Genomic DNA, 8,732 nt, shown 5'->3' with positions numbered 1-8,732 from the left:
GTCACAGGTTATTCAATTATTTTTCTCTGTATAGAAGTGACTTTTTTCCTGAAGTAAATGACAGTAAATGCTAAGCTAAATTATAGCAAAAATACAGTTTAAACTTAAAAAAAAAAATTGAGATACTAAATCAATTTAAACAAGGTAGTTCACAAAAATGTTTTGGTTGAACATTATACCCTACTTATTAGATTTGACATGTTACATATTTTCTTTAGACAGAAATGCATCCCTATTTCAAGATGAAGAATCTATACTGGGTAGTTAAGCATGTGCAAATCCTTATTGCTTTGAATGATATAGTGCCTCTTCCTTGCATCTCAAGAGTTTTAGAAAAGACTGTAAGATTCCATCTCTGAATTATCTTATTATCAACAGCATACCAATTTCTTTTCACACTTCATTGTAGCCTGCAACTCCAGTAAATATAATATTACTTCTGTTAGCAGTAGGATTCAGGTATTGCATTAACATTGCAAGGTCTCAGACTTCAGACTCGTCAGGCTTCACTTAGTTTGATGTGCCTGAAGCTATTGTTTTAACTTGTTTAGGTGTGATGGCAACAGTTTAATGACTAGGTGAATATTATCTAATTAGTTTTAGTTTTATCTTAGCTTTGAGTAGTTGTGTTGTATAAAGCCTACCATTATAGCAATTTTGATACTTATCTGTAGTTAACACATGGTAATAATAAGTAGTCTTCCTGTGCAGAGTGAACTATGACCCTAGAATAAAAATGCAGAACAGAGAAGTGCAGTGTTAGATAATTGTAAGGGCCCTGTGTGTACCAACACATGATGAAACCAGAAACCCTCAGCCAGATGGATTCTTCATTGGTCAACCATTGGTCATTAAAGGACAGCTACCTTGGGAGCTGGGCAAAACCAGTTTTAGGAATACTGAAGAACTTAAATCTAATGTATATAAAAGATAAAATGTAGGGCAAAGTTTGTGTATTTGTGGAATTGCAGACCAAAGAAAAAGCAAAATATACAGTTCTGGAAAAACATAAAATATCTCCCATCAGACCCTAGAATGAGTAGTAAGTGATTTTCATCCTCAACTTCATAATCCTGCTTGTGAAAGACTCAGGATGCCGGTGATTTACCATAATCTTTCATCATTTATTTTGAGGGAGACTAACAACAATGACCTAAGATACAAAATGAGCATAGGGTAAGTACGTGGAAAACATCAGGTCATTTCCTAGAATGCTAGAGGTATCAAAAATGTGTCATTGTAATTAGCCTAATAATAGTCATTTGGTGAGACTGCAAAGATTTTGATTTGGGTTAATTAAATATACACATATTTGATGAGTATTTAGAGTGTGATTCTTTTATTCCACAGAAATTTGCCAAGGTCTTTCTTTGCTACCCTCATCCTTAAAGTTTAGTCTGAAAAAACATAGCTTAATAAGAAATTACTAAAAATCTTCTGCCTTTTGTTGCTGTTTTTTGGGGGATTTTTTGTCTGTTTGGTTGGTTTTGTGTATTTTGTTGTTGTTGTTATTGTGGGGGTTTTGCGTGTGTGTCTTTTGGTTTTTAAAAAAACCAGAAAAAGCCATAATGCAGGCAATAAACATGCAAAAGGGCCTTTTCCAAAGAATGAGAACTGATCAAAATAAACAAAAAAATGTTAAAAAGAATGTCATACAAGAAGAACCAAAACAAATTCCAGTCTTTCATTTCACACTATCAACTATTCAAAACAATAACAAAAAATCACATCCTTCTTTCCTTCCAATTTTCTACTATGAAGCAAAATGTCAGTAGGTTTTGCATAACTGTTAAAGAAAATAGATTAAAGCATATAAAAAATGCATAAAATATTACAAAAAAAATAAATGTTAAGTCAAGTGTCATAAGCTCATGAGAGTAAATGTTCACTCTGACTCCAAATGTAAGTGTACTGCAGTAAGAACATTACCAAACAGGAAAGGGAATAAGGATATCTTTTAACATACAATTATAATCAAGGCATTTTGCACCGGATGAACAACAATCTCTTAAGGATTTTTAAACTTAAAATATTCTTAAAACTAGAAAATGAGAATAATAATATGAAAATTTACATTCAGATGGAAATAATGGATTTCTAAAGCTGTAGGTTACCTTTATACTGAACACACTGCAGAAACCTTTACGACACAACTTCCTGAAATCTGCACCTCAGCTGCCATCATGACTCAACAATTTATTTAAAAGCTTCTCCATAGTTCTAGAATTTTACAGTAAAGGTGAAATTCTTAACTAAAAATAAAGTAAAATTCTAAGATCTGAGATTACATCCAGGTCTTCTTTCAAAAAGCCAACAGAAACAGGAGAAAAATACATTAATTTCAATAGCAACAAATAATTTCAAAGTAAATTTATTAAGACAAAGGGAACTCCAAGGATTTGTTCACACTTTATAAAACATCTATTGTAATTTGCTTTATAATTTTAGAGAGATGAAATTAAAAACTTTGAACTAATTACATGAATTGTTTGTATAACATGTTAGAAGAATTCAGTGCCTAACCTTTTTTCTTTTATTATTTCTTTATAACAGAGCTCTAGAGTTAAGAAAGTGGTAAAGCCAAGAGGATGCATGCATCCCGTTATCACCTTCCAGCCTCATACGCTCTTTATAATTTACAATCCTGCTAGCAGTGGGATGGATCCCTGACAGATTTATTGGACAAAATGAGCAAGTCCTTACACCTGTGCATGCTGGGCAATACATTTTCACCTTTATGGATCAACTCTGTATCTCCTGCTTTGAATATTCCTATTTCTCTAACACCAGAGTAAGATAGGAGCATAGGGTGTCAGTCCAACAGGTGCTGAGCATTTCTCTGATATTTGAATCAACTTATCATCGGTTAGAAAAAGAGAAATTTGCATCAGATACAATCTGAAGATAACGCAGTGGTAGCAAAAGTTATGAAAGAGAATATGTATAAAACAAGCGTGGCCGAAAACAAAGCCAGTTTGTTGCTGCTTTCTGCTGGACTGAATTTATTAAGACTGGCTTTATTTACTTTTTTATTTAAGTGACAAAAACTTTCACCTTTCCCCTACTAGAAAAAGACCACAGAAGGCCCCAAAAAAAAGAGAGAGGGTAAATATCCCCTTGAACACTGGTGATAGTTTCCTATAAAGGCTGTAACATTTCAATATAGAAATAGGATAAGCAGATCCCGCAAACAAATGGTTTGGGAGCTACATCAGTAATATTGTTTCCAATACAGTTTTAGAAGCCAAAGTGAAAGAGGCCAGAGACTGCTGAAGCAGAACTTGTGCTTGTTGAAAAGAGAGAGCCAAGTAAGTATCTGAACAATACACTGCCATGCTAGATGTGAATTTGAACACTCGAGAAGGAGAAAGGTAAAACCAGAAAGTTTATAAGGTCATTGCTACATGATTGCTGTAAACTACAAGAGGCTGAATACCACTGATGCAAGACAAAAAGGTTACAAACAGTTGGCCCAAAGCTAAAAATGAAAAATTAATAGCTCAAAGGCTAACCCTGTGCAGGACAGAAGGTTACTACTGTAAATCAAAAGCAGGTCTCTCTAGAAAAGGAAAAGGGAGTGCTAATGAAAGAAACGGGAAGCCTAAGCACTAAGTATGAAATGCAGACTTGTTCAGATTTTTATGGTAACCTGGTTTACTGGTGGAATAACATATCATTTTGCTGAATGTACTTCTGTTTAAAACTGATGTAAGTGGTTCCAGAAAGAAGCCCCCAGGGCAAACACGTAACACATCTTGAAAGATCTGGAGGGTTACAAAACATTCAAATCTTGTCTCAAAGGAAATGAGTTGGCTGCTTGAAGGTAAAGGGGCCCAAGATAGTTGGTTAACATTCAGGGACTGCTTCTACCAAGCTCAAGATCAGTGCATCCCGACGCGTAGGAAGTCAAGGAGGGGAGCCAGGAGACCTGCGTGGTTAAACAGGGAACTGCTGGGCAAACTCAAGTGGAAGAGGAGAGTTTACAAATCATGGAAGGAGGGGCTGGCCACTTGGGAAGAATATAAGGCTGTTGTTAAAAATGTAGGGAGGCAACTAGGAAAGCTAAGGCCTCCTTAGAGTTAAACCTGGCAAGAGGGGTCAAGAACAACAGAAAGAGCTTCTTCAAATACATGGCAGATAAAACTAACACCAGAGGCAATGTAGGCCCACTGATGAATGGGGTGGGTGCCCTGGTGACAGAAGATACAGAGAAGGCAGAATTACTGAATGCCTTCTTTGTCTCTGTCTACTCTGCCGGAGGCTGTCCTGAGGAGCCCCGTACCCCTGAGGCCCCAGAGGAAGGCAGGGCAATGGAGGAGTTTGCCTCAGTTGATGAGGACTGGGTTAGGGACCAGTTAAGCAATCTGGACATCCATAAATCCATGGGTCCAGATGGGATGCACCCGCGGGTGCTGAGGGAGCTGGCTGAAGTCATTGCTGGACCACTCTCCATCATCTTTGCCAAGTCTTGGGAAACGGGAGAGGTGCCTGAGGACTGGAGGAAATCAAATGTCACTCCGGTCTTCAAAAAGGGGAAGAAGGAGGACCCTGGCAACTATAGACTGGTCAGCCTCACCTCCATCCCTGGGAAAGTGATGGAACACCTTATCCTTGGTGCCATCTTAAGACATATCAAAGATAAGAGGGTCATTAGGGGCAGTCAACATGACTTCACCAAGGGGAAGTCGTGCTTGACCAACCTCATAGCCTTTTATGAGGACATAACAAGGTGGATAGATGATGGCAGAGCAGTGGATATGGTCTACCTTGACTTCAGTAAAGCATTTGACACCGTCTCCCATAGCATCCTCACGGCTAAACTGAGGAAGTGTGGACTGGACGATCGGGTAGTGAGGTGGACCACAAACTGGCTGAAGAAAAGAAGCCAGAGAGTCGTGGTTAATGGGGCGGAGTCTGGTTGGAGGCCTGTATCTAGTGGAGTGCCTCAAGGGTCAGTACTGGGACCAGTATTATTCAATATATTCATCAATGACTTGGATGAGGGAATTGAGTGTACTATCAGCAGGTTTGCTGATGACACCAAGCTGGGAGGAGTGGCTGACACACCAGAAGGCTGTGCTGCCATCCAGCGAGACCTAGACAGGCTGGAGAGTTGGGTGGGGAAAAATTTAATGAAATATAATAAGGAAAAATGTAGAGTCTTGCATCTGGGCAGGAACAACCCCAGGTTCCAGTATAGTTTGGGGAATGACCTATTAGAGAGCAGTGTAGGGGAAAGGGACCTGGAGGTCCTGGTGGACAGCAGGATGACCATGAGCCAGCACTGTGCCCTTGTGGCCAAGAAGGCCAATGGCATCCTGGGGTGTATTAGAAGGGGGGTGGTTAGTAGGTCCAGAGAGGTTCTCCTTCCCCTCTACTCTGCCCTGGTGAGACCTCATCTGGAATATTGTGTCCAGTTCTGGGCCCCTCAGTTCAAGAAGGATAGGGAACTGCTGGAGAGAGTCCAGCGCAGGGCCACAAAGATGGTTAAGGGAGTGGAGCATCTCCCTTATGAGGAAAGGCTGAGGGAGCTGGGTCTCTTTAGCTTGGAGAAGAGGAGACTGAGGGGTGACCTCATCAATGTTTATAAATATATAAAGGGTGGGTGTCACGAGGATGGAGCCAGGCTCTTCTCGGTGACGACCAACAGTAAGACAAGGGGTAATGGGTTCAAGCTGGAACACAAGAGGTTCCACTTAAATTTGAGAAGAAACTTCTTCTCAGTGAGGGTGACGGAACACTGGAACAGGCTGCCCAGGGAGGTTGTGGAGTCTTCTTCTCTGGAGATATTCAAAATCCACCTGGACGCCTTCCTGTGTAACCTCACCTAAGTGTTCCTGCTCTGGCAGGGGGATTGGACTAGATGATCTTTTGGGGTCCCTTCCAATCCCTAACTTTCTGTGATTCTGTGATTCTGTGTGAGTAAAATCAGCATTTTTCCCTAAGGAGGAGTTTCATGTTTTTTCCAGTAACCTCAAATATTGATAACAGTTAACTGAATAGTACCAGAGAAATGGTGACATTATTAATTCTTTAAAATACATTGGCCTGATTAAAATGATGACTTAGGCATGAATTCCCCATTCTGGCAGGCTGCTTTTGAAAAAGAGGTCAAAGAGTTGGGCAGGAGATACATACAGGAATAAAGTTATCTTAATTGGAAGCATCAACAAGCATTGTCATGGGGGGTAGAAGCCTATCAAGGCTGTTCTGGTTCTAGCCCTACTATTGTGGATTCATCATTATATGGCTACTGGAACTCAATGACCACTTTATTAATAAATTTTCTCTTCTTGGAAAACATTTTTTACATTTTGCAGAATTTAAGAACAAAAGGGACAAAAAGTCTTGATGCTGTAGGCCCTAAAATTACCCAAAATACTCCTATATAAAGAGTCTAACAGTTCAGGCTATTCTAAAGAATTTAGTATACACTTACTCAGAGAAACTAATAGATTAAAAAAAGATGAAAAAGAGCAGTATAATCTAAGCAGTTCAGGTATCTTACTCTCCCTTGCTGACAAATGGTTCCTTGAGCTAGAGACTCTCTAACCAGTGACAAAAACCAAACAAACAAAACAACAACAACAACAACAACAAAATCATTTATTTTCGTGTCTTAAATTTTGAGAATAAAAATTCGAACATGGATAATACATGATGAATCTTCTACTACACGTAGACAAAAGTTTGTTACATATAACAGAGTTAAAAAGAGGTATTATTTTACAAGCTTGCCCAGAGCAAAATTATAATCCCTTCTCCTCTTATTATCTACAGTAAAATATGTAGGAATGATCCACTGATGAAAAAGACTACATAACTACATTTAATATTTTTATTCTTTTTGTGTTGAAATTAAGCTCTCTTCTAAGTCATTTGGTGCATTATAACATTCATAGCAGTTCTAGATTGTCACGTAAGTGGGATTCTGAATATGTAGAGATGTTTAGGCATGAAGTACCTTTATCAGTAACTCTGGAATTCATTGTTTCCTAAAGGCTCTGAATATATCTCATGGCATGACAGATTGTCAAGGTTCCCTGCATCAGCTAAACTGTGGAAACTTCATATGATGTCTTAGACTAAGGCAGGCGCAAGGTATTGCATCTTAGCGTAATCCTCTTTCATCAAAAGCTGTACCAAGTAATGCAGAAATATTTGTAACATCATCAGCATTTATTCACTAAATAGACCATTGTGGAAAAATATACAAAAGAATAGTTTGTGTCAACTGTATTAAGCTACCAGATACTGAAGATCTTGCTGTTGGTGTAGTTTACGCCAAATCAGACAGAGTGTCAAAACCAGAATAGTGAAGCCATAACTTTTTGTTCACAACAGGGAGATGCGACAAGTCTACAGTTGCTGGCTGCTCCAGCCACCATATCTTGACCGTTTTTTTTTGAGTTCTGTCTCTTTTGCCTTCTAGCAGATAGTCCAACCAACATAACATCTTTCACAATGTCAACTACTCTCACATCCTTTCAGATACCAACGAGCAGTGTGGGCAGGAGCTGTGGGGATGAAGTCTGGGGCACTAGAGTGGGTGGCAGTGGAGCTGCTTGGGCAGCATGGTGCCTTCATTCCCTGACCAGACCCTGTACTGCAATTCCCAGAGAGGGGAACCAGGTTGGACTAGGGCTGGAAACCAGGGCCAACCACAACTCATCATTACCACATGCTGCTCCGGCCTTGGGCAGGGCTCTTGCCTATACAGGAAGCCAAGTCAGCACAGGATTTTCAAGATCAGGAAAACCAGCTACAGGCATGACTGCAACTTAGTTCAGGCTCTTGCCTGAGGTCCATAAAGGTAGTTCCCAAAACAATGTGTGGAGGCCCCAGGCAAGGCTTCTCAAGACTCTCCCAATTTAGCTGCTTTTCACAGAAGTCAGATTCAAGGTTACACAGTTATCATAGGAGAGTTGACCTTGAACACAAGCAGCCTAATCCATAGGAGTCAGGAGAAGAAGATGCAGATCCAGTTATTGGACTCAAAACCTTGATACGAACTGTCTCCACCAGACTGCCTGCAACTTGTTAGGCAGGCAGGTGACATGGAGTGTTTCCTGACTACTTGTACATAAGCATTACTTCTTGAAATGCTTTGAGCTTAAACACTTCTGATTACTATGCAAACTTACATTACTGTAGGTGATATACTGTAGGTGATACTCCACCTCTACATAAATCTCTACATCGGTTTTTACTGTGGAAGGATTGGAAAGGAATCCAAAAGTAATTTATGCCTGCTAGGGACAAATAATGCTACATCTGTCACGATTTCTTCTTCCATTGATTATAGATGCTTCACACGGACAATTGGGATTTCTTTCCTTACTTTGAATACAGACCTGAATATTGGGACCATTTTTGGTCTTGGAAGAGAATCAGAAGCACCAGAGATATATATATGATGATATGAAAACTTAATTGTTGAATACATTTTAACATGCCAGCTGTGAGCTAGTAACAGACCTTGTAAATTCTGGGTCAATTTCAGAACGTGTAAAATAGATCAGGATAAGTCAGCACTGGCAAAACATGAACAAAACTTCCCAGTACCCAGAGTCAAACATAATTATGCATATTCATGCTAGAACTTGACCATTATTTCAACTACACTATATTATCCATGTAAATTTCCCCAGGACACACACTTCTGATATATGGAAAATCACAAATGTATTAGACACTTAATACTACGAAGCTTCTCCTCTTTATTCTTCCAC

The sequence above is a fragment of the Caloenas nicobarica genome, chromosome 1 (assembly GCF_036013445.1).
Source record: "Caloenas nicobarica isolate bCalNic1 chromosome 1, bCalNic1.hap1, whole genome shotgun sequence".
Classification (NCBI taxonomy): domain Eukaryota; kingdom Metazoa; phylum Chordata; class Aves; order Columbiformes; family Columbidae; genus Caloenas; species Caloenas nicobarica.
This window is presented reverse-complemented; position numbering follows the sequence as displayed.